Source organism: Eulemur rufifrons, chromosome 7 (genome assembly GCF_041146395.1).
Source record: "Eulemur rufifrons isolate Redbay chromosome 7, OSU_ERuf_1, whole genome shotgun sequence".
NCBI lineage: Eukaryota > Metazoa > Chordata > Mammalia > Primates > Lemuridae > Eulemur > Eulemur rufifrons.
The window spans coordinates 226014354-226036948 of record NC_090989.1 but is presented as its reverse complement, the minus strand read 5'-3'; positions in this window follow the sequence as shown (position 1 = coordinate 226036948).

The following is a 22595-nucleotide window of genomic DNA, read 5'->3' as shown; positions in this document are numbered from 1 at the left end:
CTCTGTCAGCCAAGAGGCAGTTGAGCAGAGAAGAGGGAGCTTCAGTTCTGTGGTTAGATCACTTGATTCCAGGCCTTGTTCTGCTTCACAGAGGCAGATCAGAAGCCAATCATTTAACTTCTCTGAGCCTCACTTTCTCCATCTGTAAGTGGGAAAGACAGTAATACCTATCCAACCTACTTTATGTGACTTTGGGGTGAAGATCAAATGAAATAACGTGTATAAATGAGCTTTTTCAATGGAAGAGTCCTTTGAACAATTTCAGTTTTCATTATTTGCCTTAAGAACACTGCAAATATTGGAGACTCTGACAGCTGAATAATGTGTGGAAGAAAATGCTAAGAATATTTAGAACTGGAAGGATACTTAGGAATCTTCCAGCCTAACCCATTCATTTTTCAGATGAGAAAACTGAGTGAAAGCCAAAGAAATAGTTACTTTCACGAAGTAACGAAATTAGAAAATGGAGAAAGAGCATTCCTCAAATCTGTTCCAAATTCTTCCGAGTCCTCCTAGTGCATAGGGATTAGGATTACCAGATCCCATTGTTCATTATTTCTTGTTCTCTGATGTCAACAGTCCTGAGCTGGGGGAGGAGATTAGCAAGTGATCAAAGAGAGATGTTAATAGTCATAAGCATCTATCTGATGTTTTCTTCCTGGCTTAGTATCAAGAATTGCAAAAGCACTTGAGAGCATTTTATAGAGAATAAGGGCAATATATCTGAAGAATTTTACGTCAACAAAATTATCTTCCAGTGAAGGCCTGGACACACTTGATTAGCATGAGAAGATATCCTGGATTCCATTTTAAGACCATTTTCTGAGACTTCTGTGGTTCACTTGAAACTATTCAACAATCAGAGAGCAAAACATGGATCTCCAATGGGTCTAACATCATCTCAAAAGCATCTAGAAGGAAGAAGAGAGGACATTTGACATGTGGGCTCACATCTTGCTGTGGATGACAGATGTCTGAGTGTGTGTTACCCAGGGTCTCTACAAGGATGGCCCGATCTGGTAGGGAAACTTTTCCATTGAGTCCTAGGACAATTCCTGAAAAACTGGATTGGAATTTCTCTAACAGGACAGTTCATGGTCTATACAGAGAAGATAGGTCCACTATCCACTTGGCACAAGGCACTTAGGATAAGTTACTTGAGCCCTTGATCAAATGACTACTAAAATGACACTTCCTCCCCTAGCTAGTCTCCTTCAGTGCTGCCAGGCCTCAGGAGTCTTTGAAGATGAAGTGGTCATTTGATCCTGAACTTATTACCACGCCACAGCATGACTCAAGGCTTTCCAGCAACTCTTTTTCCCCCCTTCAAAGGTTAGGAATCAAAGAGCCCCAGCTCTCAGTGGCTTCCAGAATGCTGCTGGGTTAACCCAGCCACATGTTGGCACCGTGTCAGTGCCATTATTTGGACTTGGGTGTTCCCAGATCACATTAATCCTTAATCAGAGTTTTCCTCTGATGTGGCAAGCCCTAGAGCCTGCCCCAAATCTTGAGATTCATTGATTTCATGTCACCAGGGACTGAATAGAACACCTCTAGTTTAACAAAAATAACTGTCACTGACTCAGAAACAAGAAACAGCCTGTCCCCAAGGGGCCAAGTCACCAGGCAAAAGAGACCTCCCTAAAGTATGGCACGGTCCCTTTGTTCTGTGCCAGTCAGCTCCTGCCCTAAACTGTGTTGTCATCTCTGATTCATCCCTTTCTTTCATGCGGGGTGACTCAGAGGGGGGGAAAGTGCTGTGTGAAGCCCAGCTACATTTAATTGATAAAATACAGCCAGTTACTGCCAAGCCAAAGGGGCCGAATGGATAGTCCAAGGATGCACTGAAGTAGAACACTAAGCAAATGACAAGTGGCTGTGTCTGTACAGCTGAGGAAGGACAGTAGTGGCCTGGCTTGGCTGGCCATCAGCCATTTTGAGCAAAAGCACATCAGAAACTCTAGGGGACAAAAAGGCAGAGCCACAAGTACTGATATGGCCGATAAATGCCACCCAGGGGCACTAAACAGAGACAGGCCACACACATTTCCAGTGTAAGAACCGCAGTGAGTTATTTTAGTCATTTCTTAAACATGTACCAACGCTGTCCCATGTAGGACTATCACTGTGGTAGGACAATAGGTTACACATAGAGAAGAAGAGAGATACTTTCTGTGCTCGGCAAGCCAGACCCTTGATTAGGTGAAATAAGATGGCATAAAACTTGATGCTCATTTAAAAACCTGATGCTCATTTAGAGTAATGAAGAATATATATACACATATACACAGATATATAAACACATACATATGTACATACATAAATTCCCATACCTACATGCACACCATACAAACACATTATAGACCTATTTTTTTTTTTTTTAAACCTATTTGTTGCCCTCTCCATCTGTGTACTGACTAAACCTACTCAAATGCAGGCAACCACTTGATGGCTGGGTTAAAAACCAAAGTTGTGATTTAAAAACACTTTCTAGAAAGAGTTTAAATACCAAGTATAAGCAAAATGTAAGTTGCTTCAGAGAGAAAAATATTCATATAAGGAAAAGACAGGGAATTGAAAGTATTTTTAAAAATTTTTAAGTGTTTATATATTAGTCTATTAAAAAATTTTGGTAGGTTTAGCGGATACAAGTTGAATTTCCTTATGTGTCTATATTGTATTGGGGAAGTCTGGGCTTTTAGTGTGCCCGTCACTCGAATAGTGTATGTTGCACCTCGTAAGTAATTTTTCATTCCTCACCCTGTCTCACCCCTCCCCGCTTCTGAGTCTCCAATGTCCATTATACCACTCTGTGTGTCCTTGCATTAGCCATAGCTTAGCTCCCACTTAAGTGAGAAAACATGCAGCATCTATTTTTCTGTTCTGAGTTACTTAGGATAATGGCCTCCAGTTCCGTCCAAGTTGCTGCCAAGGACATTATTTCATTCTTTCTTATGACTGAGTAGCACCCCATGATATAGATAGATAGATAGATATACACCACATTTTCTTTATCCACTCATCAGTTGATGGGCACTTAGGTTGATTCTATATCTTTGCAATTGTGTATTGTGCTGCAACAAACATGAGTACAAGCGTATTTTTGATAAAATTTCTTTTCCTATGGGTAGATACCCAGATAGTGGGATTGCAGGATTGAAGGGTAAATCTACTTGTAGTTCTTTGAGAAATCTCCATGCTGATCTCCATAGAGGTTGTACTAACTTATGTTCCCACCAACAATGTATAAACATCCCCATTTTTCACCACATCTGCACCAACATCTGTTGTTTTTTTGGCTTTTTAATAATGGCCATCCTAATTGGAGTAAGATGGTATCTTATTGTGGTTTTAATTTGCATTTCTCTGATTAGTGATGTTGAACATTTTTTCGTATGTTTGGCCATTTGTATATCTTCTTTTGAAAAATGCCTGTTCATGTCATTTGGTCACTTTTTAAGTGGGTTTTTTTTTTTTTCTTGTTTGAGTTCTTTGTAATTTCTGGATATTAGTCCTTTGTTCAATTCATAGTTTGTGAATATTTTCTCCCATTCTGTAGGTCATCTCTGGATATGTTTGATTATTTCTTTTGCTGTGCAGCTTTTTTGGTTAATTAAGTCCCATTTGTCTATTTTTGTTTTTTGTGGTATTTGCTTTTGGGGTCTTGGTCATAAATTCTTTGCCTACACCAATGTCCAGAAGAGTTTTTCCTAGATTCTCTTCTAAAGTTTTTATGGTTTCAGGTCTTACATTTAAGTCTATAATCCATCTTGAGTTAATTTTTGTGTGTAGTTAGAGATAGGAGTCCAGTTTCATTCTTCTGCATGGGGTTATCCAATTTTCCCAGTGCACTCTTGATCAAATAGTGCGTCCTTTCCCCAGAGTATGTTTTTGTCTGCTTTGTCAAAGATCAGCTGGTTGTAGGTGTGTGGTTTTATTTCTGGGTTCCATATTCTGTTCAATCTATGTGTCTATTGTTATACCAGTACCATGCTGTTTTTATATTACTATAGCCTTATAGTATAATTTGTATATCAGGTAATATGATGCCTACAGTTTTGTTCTTTTTGCTAAGGATTTCTTTGGCTATTTGGGCTCTTTTTTGATTCCATATGGATTTTAGGATTGGTTTTTCTGTGAAAAATGACATTGGCATTTTGATAGGAATCACATTGAATTTGTAGATTGCTTTGGGCATTATGGTCATTTGAACGATATTGATTCTTCTGATCCATGAGTAAAGTTACAGTATAAGGTTGTCTTGATTGACTTAATTGGAATTTGGATTGCCTATCTCTGAAAGTTATTTACAGTGGTCAACGAAGAGAAGTCACTTCCACATCCAAAGGGCAGGACCGCCAGCTGGCACACACAGAGATAGTAGTGACGCATGGGCTAGGAGACTGTTAATGTACTTGCTGGCCTTGTTCCTGGCTCCTCCTAGGTGACTTTATGTACCTGATAAGTTGTGTTTTACAATATAAGTAATGTTTCACAAACATCATTCCAATAGTGGGATAAATAATGACTTAGAAGTATGGTGAAATTGGAGATAGGGAGAGCAGTTAGGAGATTATTGTATGAGCACCTAACACCACATAGGAATGGAGGCTCTGGGATGTAGAATTGGTGGAACTCGGGTATTGATGACATACTAAGGCAGGGATTATACCCCAAAGAGATATGCCCAACACATGGCTGTAATAATTTAATTTCTAGCATATGCTATAATAATAAACAACCCCCAAATCGCAATGGCTTAACACTATAAAGGCTTCCTTCAGGTTCACATTACATACCATGAGATTCAAGCAGAGCAGCTTCCTCCATCTACTGTCCTTGCATCTGCAACATGTGGCCTCTAAGATTTCCCAGAAAAGGGGAAAATAGAGATGGAGGAAGGATACCAGCTCTTAACATTTGATCCACATCTCACTTCTGCCTACACCTCATTGGCCTGAACTAGTCCCATGGAGAAACTTAACAGCAAGAAAACGTGGGAAATGTAGGGGGGCTTGTGGAATACTTGGTGAGCCCTCACCAGCTTTTTATTGCCCATTTTTAGTAGCTCTGACCCTAGATCTGTCTAACAGCAGTATTTCAGTCTCACTGCAAAGTCTGAACATTGGTGGTATCTCCGTGGCCTCCGGGACAAATGTGCCCACATTCTCTGCTGGGCACATTAAAGTGCCTTGTAGCTGCCCATGTGCCTAGTGGAACCTCTGCTCTTTTAATGGAAGCCATCTTCTTTCATAGGCTGACTGTGGGCAGAATGCTGGAAGGAGCAGGCAAAATAGCCCTTTCCTTGACTCTGCATTATACTTGATTCCAAGTCCTGATACAGCAGTGCTTGTGTCTAGACTCTCATAGAGTCTTATAAGCCTCCTCAACTCTTTACTGTCTCCCACAGGGGTGAGGACAGGTGTGGGCAGGTACACAAAGGACTGTCCCATGTCATTTTCTTAATTGTCCTTGTCCTGCCCCTCTTTTTTCTCCATTTGACCTCTGCCTCAAAATCTCTCCTTTCTCCTTACCCAAAGACCAGAAGTCTCCATGAATGTTAATGAATGCAAATAGTTATGGGGAAGGGGAGCTACCCAGTTGTACTCTCCAGAAGAACCTCAGGCCTGCCCAGGTAACTGATATGGAAGCATAGGTATTCCACAGAAAAGGCCAACTCATTTCAATTGCTAAAAACTGCATGGCGAGCAAGATGATGTATAAGGCAAAGCAGCCCAAAATGTGGTGCTTTACTTTTATTTTTGAAGTGTGTTTTGTAGACCCTGCAGTCTACAGAGCCAAGGTTTTATTGTCTTCAGGTCACCTCCGGTTTTCTTCTATCGTCTGGTAAGCGTCTGTTGTTGTCTAAGTCACTACCATAGTGTGAAGATGGCCTTAAAAAATAACAAAAATAAGTAAACATATGCATATAACGTTTGGTTGAGAGGGGTAGCGATGGATTGCAGGATAGCTGCAGTTCACTCCATTAAAATGGAAACTAGAGTCAAGGTTTTTTTCCTTCTCTAGTTCATCTGTGCAACCGCTGGGAGAGTCTGATGTATTGCTGCTACTGCTCTTTTTCTAAGAGAATATGGAATGTTAGAATTAAGAAAGAGTTTAAAGTTGACCTAGTCCAACCTGTCCCATTTTACAGGTAGGGAAACTGAGACACAAATGGCTTAAATAAATTCTCCAAATTATAGAGCTGATAGAACCAGGACAATGAAATATCTAGTGCTCCTCCCTCCCTAATTCCTCTTCTGTGCAAATCCTCTCCCCCCCTCTTCCTATCCTCTCTTTTCTCACACATTAAAATCTCCTTGAGAAGAAGAGTATGAATAAAACAAACAATGTAAAAAGTAGCTAGTCATGCCCCCTCATAGCTCAAATAAGGTCAAGGCATTATCTGTATATCTTAGTGTCCCTTGACAGACGGGTGTTCCTGGGGTTGTCAGCAGATGTAGGAAATGGGGTTCTTACTGATAGTTGAACATGTTTTCAGCCCAATGTACTCTCAGAAGAAATAGGCATGGCATCATAAGTTTCTTTGTCATTGCTTAGTACTGAGCTCTCAAAGCATGCAAGCCCATGCTATCCTTCTTACTGAACAATGGAACACTGGACACACATCCTTAGACGATGTGCTGTGGATTTTTTTTTTCCCCAAATGTGACAGAGTGTGTGATGATCTGGGGTTAAAAGCAATCCATAGGCATAATTATGACGTGGAGCTAGTCACTAAACCTCTCTGACTTTCTTTGGTTTTTTGTTTTTTCTTTTCTAATTATAAAATGGAAGAATTGAATTAGATGACTGCAAAGACCCCTCCTAGCTCAGAAATTTCAAATCTGTAAACACAAAGCCACCTGCCTCACACTGGCATTAAATTCATAATTTTGCCTCATTAGTGATCTGTCCTAATCAACCCAGAGAAAAAGAGTGAACAGAGTTTTTATTTGAGGTGTAGGCACTAAGAAAACCTAGTCAAAATTCTTAGTCAAAATCCCCTTCCTCAGAAAATATTTTCAGTTTGCTTTGTGGCCACAAATCCCGTTGCTCTCCTAACTTGCTGGCTTATTGATATTTAATTTTAAATCAAATGAAAAATAACTTAGCTTTGAACAGATAACCTACATTAGAGCTGAATCCACAGCTTTGTTAAAAGAAAACAAAACATTTTTTATTGCACATGAGAATCATATTAAACTCTACATATCCCAGGGACTAGGTCTTCTAGAAGTGATGTGACATGAAATCTTGTCTTGAAACATTGACAGTCTCTTAAGATGAGGGGTATAAATTGGAGTTTTTATTGGAGCCTTTCTTTTGTAAATATAATAGCCAGTTGTGGTAGATAATGTTCATAGTTAGTCAAGTCTGGATGAATTTATCTAGGAAAGAATTTAGTTGGCTGGTTCTTAAAAAAAAAAAAAAAAAACCCCACTATTTTTAACTTAGTGTATGAAAGCCTGTATAAAGAGACATCATCTCTGTGTGAAAGAAGATGCCCTATTCTCAGAACTAATGGAAAGTGTGATCTGTGTAGAATAAGAGTTATCTTAGGCAGTTAGTTCATTTCTTCAACCACACATTTTTTGAGTGCAAAAAATACTCTAGCATCATGTGCATATATTTTGAATATAAATAAAGATGGTGTGTGTGCTTAAGGGACTCATTTCTACTAGGAAGACTAGCAGGTTCTGAATCTGCACCATCTATAATACAGACAGAAGGGATGAGAAGGACTGGGGGAGACCACAAGTGACTGTCTCGGCTTGGGAGAGCTGGAGGTATCACTCAGAGGGAACACATGGGCTTTGTCTTCCAAGAATGGATGATAGCCACAGGCAGTGGAGATGTCAGGGAAAGACATTTGTGGTGAATGTCCTCTGCTTACCCCTTCAGATCCCATCCTTCTCACTTCCGCTTTCTGCTGAGGCGAGGGGACCAGCTGACCTGGATGAATCCTGTCGACAGGGTCTTGGGCCCTTTAGCTTTAAGTTTTGACCAGTCAGTTGGTAGCCCCAGCACGCACTTGCAGGAGGAGGAAAGTGGGGTCAAGGTATTTTATTCTCCCGGTTTCATTCCTGAGAAGTTGCTTCAGGCTGGTTGTTTCTCAGTCCAAAATAAAGCCAAAGGTCACTGCTCCTCTCAAAGGGACCTCTGCAGAACCCTCTCCTTTTGGGTCCCAGTAAACATCCTCCCCTACTCTCTGCCAGCATATGAGTGGCAGCATCACTACTGTGGCTGACACTGTGTTACTGCATCGCCCTTGAGGTTCTCCTACCCAGTACTCCCCCTTTGTAAGCTACCTTTGTACATAAGTCCCTTTGGACATCAATTTAAGTGTGCCACTTCTTCTATGTTGGGACCCTGACCAGTATGGCATTCAAAACTGAGTGGACAGATGGAGCAAAGACAAAAGATTGAAGAACTGTTGTGTGTTTGGAAGTCACCATATAGTTCAGAGATGCTGGAGTATAAGGGGCTTCTCTGATGGGGCAGGAGAAGCATCAGATGTTTATACACTGGGACATGAGAGATGACAGGATCAGATCTGAGTTTAGAAAGACCAACTTGGCGTCGGCGTGGAGAATGGACTGGAGGGAAGAGACTTCCCTATGGCTCCAGCTGCCTCCAGACACTACTGCTGTGGTTCCAGGCTTTTGTGGGTGACTTCAGCCTCCGGGCTCCCAGAGCATGCCTCCTTTCCTCTGGCCCTCCAGCCTGCTATTGCTGGTGTAGGTTATCTTGCCATCCCATATTTGGCTCTCAACTCCTCCATCACCTGGGTAACCAATGCCCTGTAGTAAATTCCCGCTTTTATAAATACTTGAAGTGTTTTCTGTTTTTCTTGTTAGACCCAGATGAATACAAGGGCCTTAACAAGCCAGGACAATGAGGTAGCAAGGAGTGACATATTTCAAGGGGATGAGCTCACTGGTGGCACAGAGTTGCAATCTCCCCTTAATCCAGAAAGCGGTTACTATCTTTAATGAGAGGCAATATGGTGGTTTTTACACAGATTCCAGAGCAAGCTTCCTGGGTTAGGAAGCCTGCCTCATTGATCCTATGCAAGGTTTTAAATCTGTGTGTCTTGTTTTCTCACATATAAAATGAAGATAACAGCACCTCTTTTATGAGGTTGTAAGCATTAAATGAGCTAATACGGCATGTGTAAAATGCTTTAAAGAGTTCCTGGTAGGTATTAAGTGCCAAACAAACACTAGCTATTATTATTTGCTTAGAGACTCTGGGTTGGTGCATGAAGGGCTGATGCCTCCCTGAGTTTCAAACACCAATAGTCATCCACATATTAGAATCATAGATTTTAGCTGCCATATCCCTTTTTAAGGATCGCAGCTTGGAAGTTGGAGGAAGCATGCACTGATTGACAGGGATGCTGTAAGGAGAAATAATTTTCCAGGGGCAAGCAGTGGTTACCATGGTTTCCAACTGTCAGAAACTTCAAGGTCAATTCCCTGAAAATATTTCACTGCTGATATGAGCAGGGTGTTTCCTCTAACATTGCTACTCACTTCCTCTGCAACAGGACGAATTGCTCCAATGCTGAGCCCTGCTTTCAGGCAGGGCAGCAGGAAAGAAAAATATGAATAAGTAGAAATCAGGAAACATAGCCATCCAGCTGACCACTGACTATGAAGGCAAATAGAGCCGATTCCCCGGGGGAGCCAGAGAAGGGAAGTGTCATGTGGAGAAATGAAATTTTAATAACTACAGGGGGGAGTAAAGCATTTTATTATAAGACTCAGGTCTGCATTGATAAAGATCACTGAGGACAACTTACACTATTTGAAATTTTAGTTCTACTCTCTGAGTGATTTATTTCTACTTCCCCATAAATTCAAGTCCCAAGGCACCAGGGGAAAGCACAGGGCACAAAGCTCTGGTAAAAGCCACAGCACGACCAACCACCCAACTTAACACAGTACGCTGCATGCATTTCATCCTGAAATCAATGCTCCATCCTTTGGAATTAAACTCCTCTGACAGCCCAGCTGCAACATCCATTAAACATTTTCCTCGGTGGAGTATCTCCAGTTGTTTCTAGGAAGCTTTCCCACAGGGCAGGGGATTACTTTCAGAAGCCTGTTCTCAAAGGCAGTAGCTTCCCCACAGGTGTTCGGCATTCGGGGGCAGCCCCATTAGCCAGGCTCTGAAAGTGGGTGTGTGCATCGTGGCCAAGCTGGGGAGTCATTTTATAGAAGATCTAAAAGATGTAAGTTTCTCCACTATAGAAGCACTCTGCCTAACTGAAAGTAAAATACCAAAAAAAAAAAAAAAAAGAAAGAAAGAAAGAAAGAAAGAAAGAAAGAAAATCCTTTACCAATCTGTAATGACTCAGAAAGTACCGCTCGCTACAAATTGACCAGTCATTCAGATGTTTTTGAAAATGTTTTTCAATGGCAACTTGGAGAAGTTAAAGCAAGGTTGTTTTCTACTTAGGCAACATTAAACACTTCTTTCTCTAGGGAAGCTAGGGCCTAGCCATCTACTTACAAAGCTATATTAGAGACAAAAAAAAAAAGTTGTGATTAGGATTTATGATGTTTTTTAGATGGCCGCAAATTCTTTGCTGCTGCTCCTATCAAGAGATGGGGGTCTATCTACCCTGCTATTTTATCTAGGCTGGTCTTGAGGATTGCTTTTGTTAATAGAATGTGTTGGAAGTGAAGTTGTGAGACTTCTTCGTCTGGTTTCAAGAGGCCTGTAGCTTCTTCTCTTACCCTCTTGAATGCTACCTTGAATGCACAAGTCTGAGCTGATCTTCTGGGCAGGGCACTTGGGGGAGAACTGAGGCATCCTGACTAATGTCTACTAACCACTAGTAATGTGAGTGAGGCCGTCTTAGACCACCCAACCCCTGTCAGACCACCAGAGGGCTGCAGCCTCGTGAGTTACTCCAGGCTAAAGCAGCAGAGGAACCATCTACCTGAGCCCAGCCCAAAGAACTGACCTGCAGAATCATGAACAAATAAGATAGTTCATTGTTTTAAACCATTAAATTTTGGAGTGGTCTGTTACACAGCAGTAGATAACTGCCACAGGATCCATTTCTGCTTTAGTGCTTGATTTACCATTTACCAAATCTTAAAGACAACGTTAAGAGAATTGGAGAAATTATTTAGAAAATGTATACAATATGCCAAACAATGTGATTCCTCCCTGCATGCTTACTCTGAATACCCACCTTCCTTTCTCAAAAGCAAATATTTTTATAAAAAATTATCTGTAAAACTGACAAATTCTTACTATTTCTAGGACAATATAGTCACAGGCTTGTTGATCATCTATTATTATTCTATTATTACTATTATATTGTTACTGTTATTCTGATCATAGGTTTATATAAACTCTCTTCCTATGTAGTAAGAATTTAACGTAGCCCAAAGAGAGATTGTAGGAGGTCATCTCTAAGCCCTTGGAGTATCATGCAGCAGCAGAGTGTCTTTGTTTGCCTGGGTGTCTTGGGTCAGCCATATAGTGATAACGTGATTTAGGGTTGGAGCTTTGAGCCACAACAGTATTAATTTAGGGTGGGGACTTTGGATTATGCAATATCAGCTTGACTTCTTGAGGGGCTAAAAATTGAGGAAAGCAGTCATCTGGCCTGTGTGATGGGCCCCAGGAAAGACTCTGGGCATCAAGGCTTGGTGAGCTTCCCTGGGTAGCAGTACCCTGTGCATATTGTTATACGTCGATGCTGGGAAAGTAACACTTTCCTTACTCCGTGGGGAAAAGATAACTAGAAGCTTGGCTTTTGGTATGTTTCTTTGACTCCACCCTATGTGCTTCTTCCCTTGACTGATTTTAATCTGTATCCTTGGCCTGTAATAAACCCTAACCATGACTGTATAATGGCATTCCGTGAGTTACGTGAGTCTTTCTAGTGAGTTATCAAAACTGAGGGGGGTTTGGGAAACCCTTGAACTTGCATCTGGTGTCAGAGTGAGCATGGTCCTATGTGGACTGTTCTCCTAACCTTGCAGTTGGCTAACTTTTGCACCTTCCATCAAGATACAATTCAACTCTCCCTCCAGGAAACTTTTCCTGATGACCCTAATTCTTAAAATAAATAAAACCTTCCTCTGAATTCTTAGGTTGTGTGGGGTTCACCTGTACTCTCTCATGGTACTTGGAAAATGGTTTCTGGCTTTGCTATTGATCATGTAAACCTAGCATATGTCAAGTATTAGATTTTAGTGCCTTGAGGACTCAGCCTGATTCTCATACCCTTTCTACTAGCCAGTATGTTGTTTTTAATTAAACATTGAGGAGTTCAACAAACAAATTGCTGTCTCTAATACCAACTAGCAATTTCTGAAGTTTAGGTCACCTTCAGAGTATTAATAAGGCTAAAATAATCACTCATTTATTGAGCATCTCTGTGCTGGGCTCCAGGGCTTGGCAACAAACAGTGAACTAAGTCCCTACTTTCAGAAGCTTCTATTCTGGGAGATAAAGATAACAAAAGAATTAACACATGTATGCTGTCATGTTAGATAGTGGTAAGTGCTAGAGAAAACAAGCAGAATAAGAGGAAAAAATGTGATGAAGGGTAACTAGTTTAGAGAGGGTAGTCAAGAGAGGCTTCACAGAGGAGGTGACATTTCAGTGAAACAAGGGAGTGAGCCGTGTGGATAAGTTTTCAAAGCTGGTCTTAAAATGCCAACTGCCTAGTGATTTTAATAACTAAATTGGTTTGGGACTATGGCTATCTAATTCCTTGAATGGTGGATGGCTTTTTTTTAAAAAAAAAAAAAGAAAGAAAGTTTTTAATGAGTAATGAATCCTAATCTAGTCATAATACATAGAGACATCTCATAGTGCCTTTAAAAATAAATTACTGACATGTAAACAGTTTGTATATGCAAAAGGAAAAAAGCAAATTCACAGGTGACTGAAGACAAACATAATAGTCTCTATGTTCCAAATTTCCTGAGGAGACCCTTAGGGACACCTTATGTCTAAATAATCATCCCACTGAGGAAGAATCCTTAAATCTTTCCGGATAATAGCCTTCGGTAGACTGAGGCATGTGAGGCTGAAGCCTGGCAAGATGTCACACGTTCTAAAGAGAACTGAGTGATTCAAATAGAAGGATCTTAGCACAGGTTAATGTAAAGAATAACTTTGTGAATGTACAACGTAAAATCCAGAGAGAACTCTCCTATACATTTTCACTGTGTTTAGTTCCAACAAACAAACCAAGGACCACTTTTTTTTTTTTTTTTTTTGGACAGGAAGAAATCTCATTACAAGGAAAACGGGGGAACGAATGAGGTACTCTGAGAGAAGGAAGGTATGACTTCTAAAGATGGCTATGGTAAGAGCTGTCCATTTCCACTTTCTGATTTCGCTTGGTCTCTGTCATTGCTCCGCTTCCTCGTGTTGAGCAAGGAATACATAATGGGCATCCTGTTTGACTATGAGAATCCTTCTGTGATCTGGAATTCCTCTCTCCACAAGACTCTATTATCTGGCAATTTTGAACATACGTAGTAGAATAATTAAATGTCACAAAAGTCCTAAAATACCTTCTGAATCATCAAAAGAGGTTTAAATTATGTCAGGGCAGCTGTGGTGTTGAATATCTTAGTGGATTTTAGTTCCTCAAAAAATGATGGTCCAGGCATTGTGTGTGTAGTAACTCTTGACTAATCGGAATAATCATTTGCTAGGATTAGCATTCCCCAACTATGTTGCGGAACAAAGAAGTTCTCAGGTAAGCTTTTTCTAGATTTTACATTTCTTGATGTAAAGACAAGATGTCTTGATTTGAGCCCATCTGGACATGGCATTTTACAGCTGAAGTTCGTGCTTTTAAGTCTCTAGAATACCACCTTTCCTTAATGTTTTCTCTCTCTTGCTCCTCAATTGTCCAGAAAAGTGGTGAAAATATTGTTGAGAAATGGTACCATGAGAAAAGTTGAGAAAATAAGAGGCAAATGAGGCTTAGAGAAGTTGCTGTGGAACGGGAGAAAAGAGGGAAATGCCTGGCCCATTTCTCCCTCTTTTCCCTACCAAATGTACACGCGACTGATATTGAATGTGTTCGCAGGATCTTTATAGAGAAATGGACATTTTTTCTGGGTACCTGGGGAATGAACATGCCATAACTATATTTGTCAAATGGGAGTCATGCTAAGAAACCCAAAACTATAAAATAATTTCAGGGTAAAATCTTAGGAACTTATCTGTTTAGCGTTAAACACCTCTATACGCCCTATACTTGGCTAAGTGCTGTGAAAGACATTAAAAAAGTATAACAGATAGTCCCTACTTAGAATTTAGCATTGAATTAACTCACATACTTGGCTAAGTGTGGTGAGACATGGAAGATAATGCACAGATCTTGCTTTTCGGGAGCTCATGGTTTTGTAGGAAATGAAAAATATGCACTTAAAATATTTAAACTGTGATCTTAGGCAGGAAATGTAAGTGCCAGAAAGGTTTGCATAGAGTCTAAATAGTCACTTATTGGAAGGGAAAACGAGAGCGGACTACAATGAGATCCATTGGTAAGGAAGGACTTGGCTCATACCTGTGGGATTTTTGTTCATAAACCACTTTAATTCATGAGGAAGTGTGCCTACCATAAATCCACAGAGAGAAATTGAGGGAAACAAACACACACAGGACAGCAATGCTATAAGATGGGCTAAGGCACCTCTTGAAAAAATAATCTAGCCTAAAAGCTTACTAAAACCTGAAAAGAATTTCAAAATGTTGAACACAGAGTTACCATACGACCCAGCAATTGTACTCACAGGTGTCTACCCAAAAGGATTGAAACATATGTTCATACAGAGACCTGTACATGCATGTTCACAGTTGCATTATTCACAATGGCCAAAAAAGTAGAAACAACTTAAATGTCTACCAACTGATGAATATATAAATTGTTATAGCCATACAATGGAATATCCTTCAACAAGAAAAAGGAATTAACTACTGATGCATGCTATAACATAGACGAACTCTGAAAACATTGTGCTAAGTGAAAAAAGCCATACTCAAAAGGTGCTATATTACATGATTCCATTTCCATAAAATATACAGAACAGACAAATACATAGAGTCAGAAATCAGATTTAGTGGTTTCCAGTGGCTAGAGACACCAGGGAATAGAGTGTGACTGCTTAATAGGTACAAATGGAGGTTTTTTGTGGGGGGAACGTGCAAATGTTCCAAAATTAGATAGTGGTGATAGTTGCACAACTTGGTGAATACACTACAAAAAAAATCACTGAATTGTACACTTTATTTAAAAGGATTAATTTTATGGTATATTAATTTGATATTAATAAAGCTGTAATTAAAGAAAAGAAAAGCCTGGTAAGAATAGCTCTCTCAAAGTTGCTAAGAATGCTAGCTTCTTTTTTTTTTTTTTTTTTTTTGAGACAGAGTCTCACTCTGTTGCCCAGGCTAGAGTGAGTGCCGTGGTGTCAGCCTAGCTCACAGCAACCTCAAACTCCTGGGCTCGAGCGATCCTCCTGTCTCAGCCTCCCGAGTAGCTGGGACTACAAGCATGCACCACCATGCCCGGCTAATTTTTTCTATATATATATTTTTAGCTGTCCATATAATTTCTTTCTATTTTTAGTAGAGATGGGGTCTCGCTCTTGCTCAGGCTGGTCTCGAACTCCTGAGCTCAAACGATCCACCCACCTCGGCCTCCCAGAGTGCTAGGATTACAGGCGTGAGCCACCGCGCCCGGCCAAGAATGCTAGCTTCTAAGAGTGAAATTATGAAATAGACACCATAGAACTAAAGAAAAGACATGAGCAGAATATAGGAGATTCATGGAAATAAGATTCTGTCTAGAGAGTTTCGCTTTTCTTACAGTGTTACAAAGAATTAAAAACAAATCCTATAAGATATGCCTGAAGTAAGGGGGAAGAAATATGGGGTAGTACATGTCATTTCACACTGGTCTCTTAAAAGCATGGAATCATTATTTGTAAATGCCTTGTTAAAGATATGTCAGAGTTACCTGATACTTTTAAAAATTTAGAAGTAATTTCAAACATACAAAAAAAGTATATGATTATTACAGAAAACATTCATATATATGCTTTACCCAGATATACTGATCATTCACGTTTTTCTCCATTTGCTTTATCACCTGTACTTGAGTGCTTGCGGGCTCTCGCCTTCCCTCCCTCCCTCCCATTTCTCTCTTCTTTCTTTTTATTTATATATATTTTATATATCATATAAAATATATATATTATATATAAAATAATACATATTTATATAAATTTATTTACATTTACATATATATCTCAAATATATACAATTAGGGATATAATTGCAAATAAATTACAAACATCATGTCCCTTTACCTAATAGATCATTGTGCAATTTATATTTCCCAAGAATAAGGATATTATCTTACAATGTCATATACCCGGAGTACAGTTATCAACGTCAGTAAATTTAACACTGACACAATATTATTACATAATCTACTGTCCATATTCCAGTTTTGTGAACTAACACAGTGTATTAGTTATCTATCGCTGTATAACAAATTACTCCAAAACTTAGCAGCTGAAAATAGCAGACACATATGATCTTAGTTTCTGTGGTTAGCAGTCTGGGCGTGGCCTAGTGGTGTCCTCTGGCTCAAGGTGTAGGTTAGATCTGTGGTCTCATCCGAAGGCTCGTCATGGGGCGGATCCACTTTGATGCTCACTCACACGGCTGTTGTCAGGATTCAGTGCCTCGCTGGCTGTTGACCAGGGTCCCCTCAGTTCTTCACCACACGGTTCTCTCCACAGGGCAACTCACAGCATGGCAGCTGCCATGGTTTCTTTGGAACCTAATCTTTGAAGTCACACTCCATTACTTCTGTCATACTCTATTCATTAGAAGCGAATCATTAAGTCTAGCCCGCATTCAGGGGAAATGATTATGCATGGGGCTAATACCAGGAGGTGGGATTATTAGGAACCCGCTTGGTGGCTATATACCAGACCCAGGGATGTTTTCCAGTATAAAACCTAGTCCTAAAATCATGTATTGCAGTTAGTTGACAAATCTCTTTAGTCTTTTTTTTTTTTTTTTCCCTTTATGACATACTTTCGAAAAAACAATTCCCCTTTTTAAAATAGAATTCTTCTCATTTGGGATTTGTGTAATGTTTCCTTATTATTAGATTCAGGTTATGCTTTGCCAGATAAATATTACATGAGTAGTGTTGCCTTCTCTTTGGGGTATCACGTCCAGGGACACATGATGTCTATCTATCCTTCATTGGTGGTGTTAATTTTGATCACTGGCAAAGATGGTATCTGATTTCTCCACTGTATAATTACAATTTTTTCCCTTGCAACTAAAAGGCAATCTGTGGGGAGACACTTTAAGACCATGCAAATTGCCTGCTCCTTGCCAAAAATTTTCTCTAAATTTAGCTTCTGGATGATTCTTGCCTGAAACATTCTTAACTACACAATGGTGGTAAAATGATGATTTTTTTTTTCCAACTCCAGCTCTCCTTCCACATCTACCAGTTGACACTAGTTGTGTGTACTAGTCAGCTCAGGCTGCCATAAGGAAATACCACAGACTGGGTGGCCTCAACAACAGACATTTATTTCTCACAGCTCTTGAAGGCTGGAAGTCCAAAGATCAAGGTGCCAGCAGGGTAGGTTTCTCCGCGGCCGCTCTCCTTGGCTTTAGATGACAGTCTTCCCACCATGTCCTCACGTGGCCCTTTCTCTGTGTACACCCGCCACACACACCAGTTTTGTTAGATTGGGGCCCTATCCTTTGACCTCATTTAGCCCTAATTGCTCCTTACAGCCTCTATCTTCAAATACAGTCACATTGAGGGTTAAAGCTTTAATATGTGAATTTTAAGGGGACACAATTCAGTCTATAACAGTATTTTGTTTAAAAAAAATTCCACTCCTTCTCACATGTTTGTTTCTTTCTTTCTCTGCTTACTAGTATATGGAATGAATTCCCATTTTCTTTTTCGATGGTTTATAATTTGTTACTATCCTTAATTATTTTGGCATTCAAACTGTCTCAGCCTTGGGCGGGAGAATATCCCCTCCAGGTTGGCTCCTCTGTGCTCATGACACATCTCTTATGTCCTAGAATAACAAGATGTTCCAGGCTGTCACTCAAGAGAGGTGGTGGTTGCGCAACACTGGGAATGTACTAAGTGCCACTGAATGATACACTTTAAATGGTTAATTTTGTTATGTGAATTTCACCTCGATTAAAAAAAAACGTTCCAGGCTCATCTTGAATCTTTCCTGCCTCAGCCCTGGAAACAGTTCCTTTTAGTTAGGACACTGCATTAGAAAGCGAGGTCTGGCTGCTCACTGCTACTGGCTGTCTTTGCTTCAGTAGAATAGGTAGAAATCGCATAAATATCATATACATGCACGTATACATATTTCAGAAATCATGAGTCCACGCTGCGCTTGGTATTCCTCTAATTGCAATCCATTCCTCTCAATCCATGTGTCCCCCTTTGCATGTTTATAACTCTCTTATCCCACATTGAGAACTCTGGCTCCCAACATCAATGTATTATTTTCTCAATACTATAAAATATCCAAAATAGCTTCAGAATCACTCTCTCCATGCTGCAAAACTCCATGCTACAAAAACAAACCTATAGAAAGAGTTTACTATTTGTTTACAATTATCCCCACCCTAACTAAGTCTAACAAAGTATCATCTAATGTTTGCTCATAAATTACTTGAATTGCTTGTTTTTCCTCTTTTCAGTATGATCGTTCATTTGAAATACAACTGGGTTCATTTATTTCGGTTTGGTTTTAATTTTTAGCATCTTTTTCTCCTTTCCCATATTTGATGGTTTAATTTTTTAAATATATAGAACATTGTTACGTTTCTAAAAATCAAAGTCATACAGAAAGCTGTACCATAGAAGTAATACTCCCTCTCATATTCCTTCCACCCTGTTCTCCATCTACTTTTTATAGTTGGTTCATTTCATCCCACTTCATTATTTTCTGGTTTATTCCTCCTATATTTCTCTCTCTCTCTCTCTCTCTCTCTCAGATACACAGATATATGTATTTTCTCATTTTCCCTTTTTCTCAGAAAAAGCATACTGTATATACTCTTGGAGTTTGTTGAGCAGAAACAATTTCCTTGAGCTTTGGAGACGAGCAGGCTTCCCTACAGCCTCACATTCATGCTGCAGACTTGTGCCTGTCCACACAGAGCCAGTGGGGATCAGTCAGCCCCAAGTCTGCAGTGAGCTGGGTTCATGGTACAGACCTTTCTTAGGTAGGCTCCACGCCTAGCCCCGCCAAAAGGCTGGGCCCCAGCATAACACTCTTTTCTGTGCCTTGTCTACACCCCATGGTTTGAGTGAGCAGACCAATGCCTTAGCTGACCCTTGCAGTCCCTCATCTCCTCCCAGCACAGACACATGACCTCACTTTTCTTTGTTGCCTGGTTCTACCCTCCCTCACACAATCAATCCTCCAGGAACAAAGCTTCCTCCCATACTATGGCATGGTGCTCAATGCCTTCTCTTCCCTTCCCTTCCACCTCCCAGCTCACCTCAACTAGCTCCCTCCCATCTCTCTCTCCCTCCTCCTCCTCTTTCTCTCTCTCTCTCCACCCCCATACACACACACACACACACACACATTTTTTGAAAGGCTTAAATCTTTCCTTAACAGTGGGGGGCTCCTAAGGAAAAGGGGAAAAAAATTTAAAGTCAGCTGCCTGCTGGGTAATTCATCATTATTAACCATCAGGCTTCATTCTAGTAGGGGGTGGCTCTTAAGCCCTTCACTTCTAATTTCCAGCGTCCTGCACAGCCCCAGGGGAAAGCTGCCTGTCCCAGATCAGCAGCTGGGGGTAGGGGGTGTCAGCCAAGCTAAGTGGAGGTCCCAGGAGGTTGGATATAATGACCACAACGACTGTAATCACGTGGGTTGCTGGGCCAGGTCCTTGGGCAGCAGCGTTTTGCCTTCGCCCCAGGCCCCCACACTTCAAAGCTCGATAACTTCTAACAGTCCACCTGTGGCTGTCTTAACAACAAAACTACTTCCAGGAAAAGGCAAGGATACCTGACGGCCCGAACAAGTCAAGCTACAACCGGAGGACAGCCACAAGGGAGAAAGGGAAGAGCAAGCTAAGGGGGTCCTCATAGGGTTAACACAGCCAAGCATAAACAAAGGATGGTGAGGGCGAGGCAAAATGAGGAATCGGGTGCAAAAAAAAAAAAAAAAAAAAAATTCCACCCTTTCTGTTGGCATCTGGAGGTACATTTCCATTTCAGAGTAAACCCAGCTACAAATGAGGGTAGCTGGGAGCATGTCCCTACTTAGGCAGCTGAAAGAAGGGATGAAAGACCCTCCCAACGCCTTTGATGCAAGATGCATATCCGAGCACATTTTGAGACGTGCTAGTGTGGCACGTTCTGCCTGGGAACCCCAGCGGCTCTGGGCTGGCTTCGGGAGGGTGAGAGGGAAAACGTTGCCTGGCATACCCCGCACCTGGAATGGGCTGCCGGAGCAGCGTCGGGCAAAACCCGGAGTGGATCTTGGGAAGCAAAGCAGGCGCTGCTCCAGTGCTCAGCACGGGCCCCTTGGGCTCCGAGAGGTCTACCGCCTGTGCACGCCACTGCCCCCCGCCGCCCCTGGGGCTCGCCAGCGGTGGGAACCTGGGAGGGGCCGAACATGCTGTTCAGAATAATTTAGGAGGCAGAATATTCTTCCTGCTTGGTGGTGTGAAATCACTTATTTATGGCTTCCATTCAGACGCCGGTTTGCAGATAATCCCCCTTTCTAAGCGGTAGAACTCATGAATGTTGATCTTGCAAATCAAGCTGACACTAGCAGCTTTTGTCCACCGGGGCATACATCAAGGCCTGCCTTCTCCCCAGCACGTTTCCCCCTCATCGCCCCTTGCGTCTCAGCCTCCCAGATTCATGAAAGGCGCGCTCCGCCCCGAGGCGACCTGGGGTCTCCGGCAACAATCTGGGGGCTTGTCTGCCAAGCACGCGGGCCCCACTCAGAGCGTCCTGTTATGGGCCCCCAAGAGAAGTCCTCAAGACAAATGGCCCCGACCGGAGGAGGTCACCCGATGAAGGGCTGCAGGAGCGCTAGACACTCACCCAGGGACCTAGGAGTTCGTTCTTAAACATGCAAACCCGGACAAAACTCAGGCTCCAGAAAGGAAGCGATGAAACAATCACATTTATGTAACCGGAGGATGGAGGACAGAGAGAAGGCAAAGCCAGCCAGGATGCGTGGATCTGAAATAATGAGATCAGAGGGGGGATGGCAATGTCAACCATATCCACAGAAGCCATCAATAAAACAGGCTTTGCTAAAAGCCAAGCAGATCGGTTGATTTTTAGAGTGGCTCAGTGGTAACTCTGAATCATGGTGTGATAAGATGCTTTTTTATTAATGCTAATGAGCTAATGTTTATTAAATGCTCAAGGCTCCAGAGGAATAAGTGCAAACTCGTAACCAAATATGCATTCGAGTGTGGTCTGATGAATGTGACTGCCGAATGAAATAAGAATACAGTCATGGGCACCCTAAGACCCTATTCATGAGTCTTAGGAATCTAGACTCATGAATAAAGATAATTCATGCTTAATTTTAATTTTATTATGTTGCAATCTCCAAACTGGTCTCTATAACTGAGACTACTTATTAGGCTTCGTAATGGTTCTGTTTACCTATGTGTTTGTCACCATTCAGTTAAGAGCCATTTGGGTGTTGAGGTTGAGCTGGGGGAAGGATATGCTTATACACACGTTTGTATTTTTAAAAATTATCTTGGTTGCTTGGTACAAGATGAGTAACCAAGGTGGTCAGGATTTCTACTGGCCTGGTAATATTTCCTGCCTTTCACCCCTCGCAGTCCCCCAATTTACAAGCCCTCTTCCCTCCCGAACCCAAATGAAGGCCTGGAAGGAGTTGAAGACCTATAGATGTCAGGCTAGCCCTCCTCCGCCTCCAGGTCCCAGCAAACAGGAGCACTGATTCTCGGCATTTCTTACTTGACTTCTGCGCTTGCCTTTGACTCTGACCACCATAGAGCTCACCAGAGAGAAGATCATAAAGGATGGTTGAAGTCTAGTTTTTTGAAACAGAAAGATGATCAGAGTGACATTTTTTGGTTGGCACACATTTCTCAGACAGAGGGAATATGGTGAGTTTGGGCACTGTGGGAAGAATCTTATCCCTATGCCATCGTTCACTCTTTCACATCAGTTACTGCAACTCTGGAATCCAACGGTCAATAGAATGCAACAAGTTAACTGCTTTCCTTCTGTGGGATGAACTCTTCAGGAACAATTAAATTATCGTCAAAGAAACAAATCGATCTTGTCTTTGCTTGTGATTCTTACCTGCACGACTTCTTGGATCTTGGTGTTTTCTATTTGTTGGCTTTGACAGTGACCAGATTGTGAGTTATTTTCATCTGTATAATCTCGCCTCTCTCTCTCCTCCTGGCCTTTGAAGAATTGGCCTCTGCCTGACACTACATGGCTCTGGTGAATCAGGACACATAACGAAAAGAGCATATGACCAGGCCAATTCTATTCT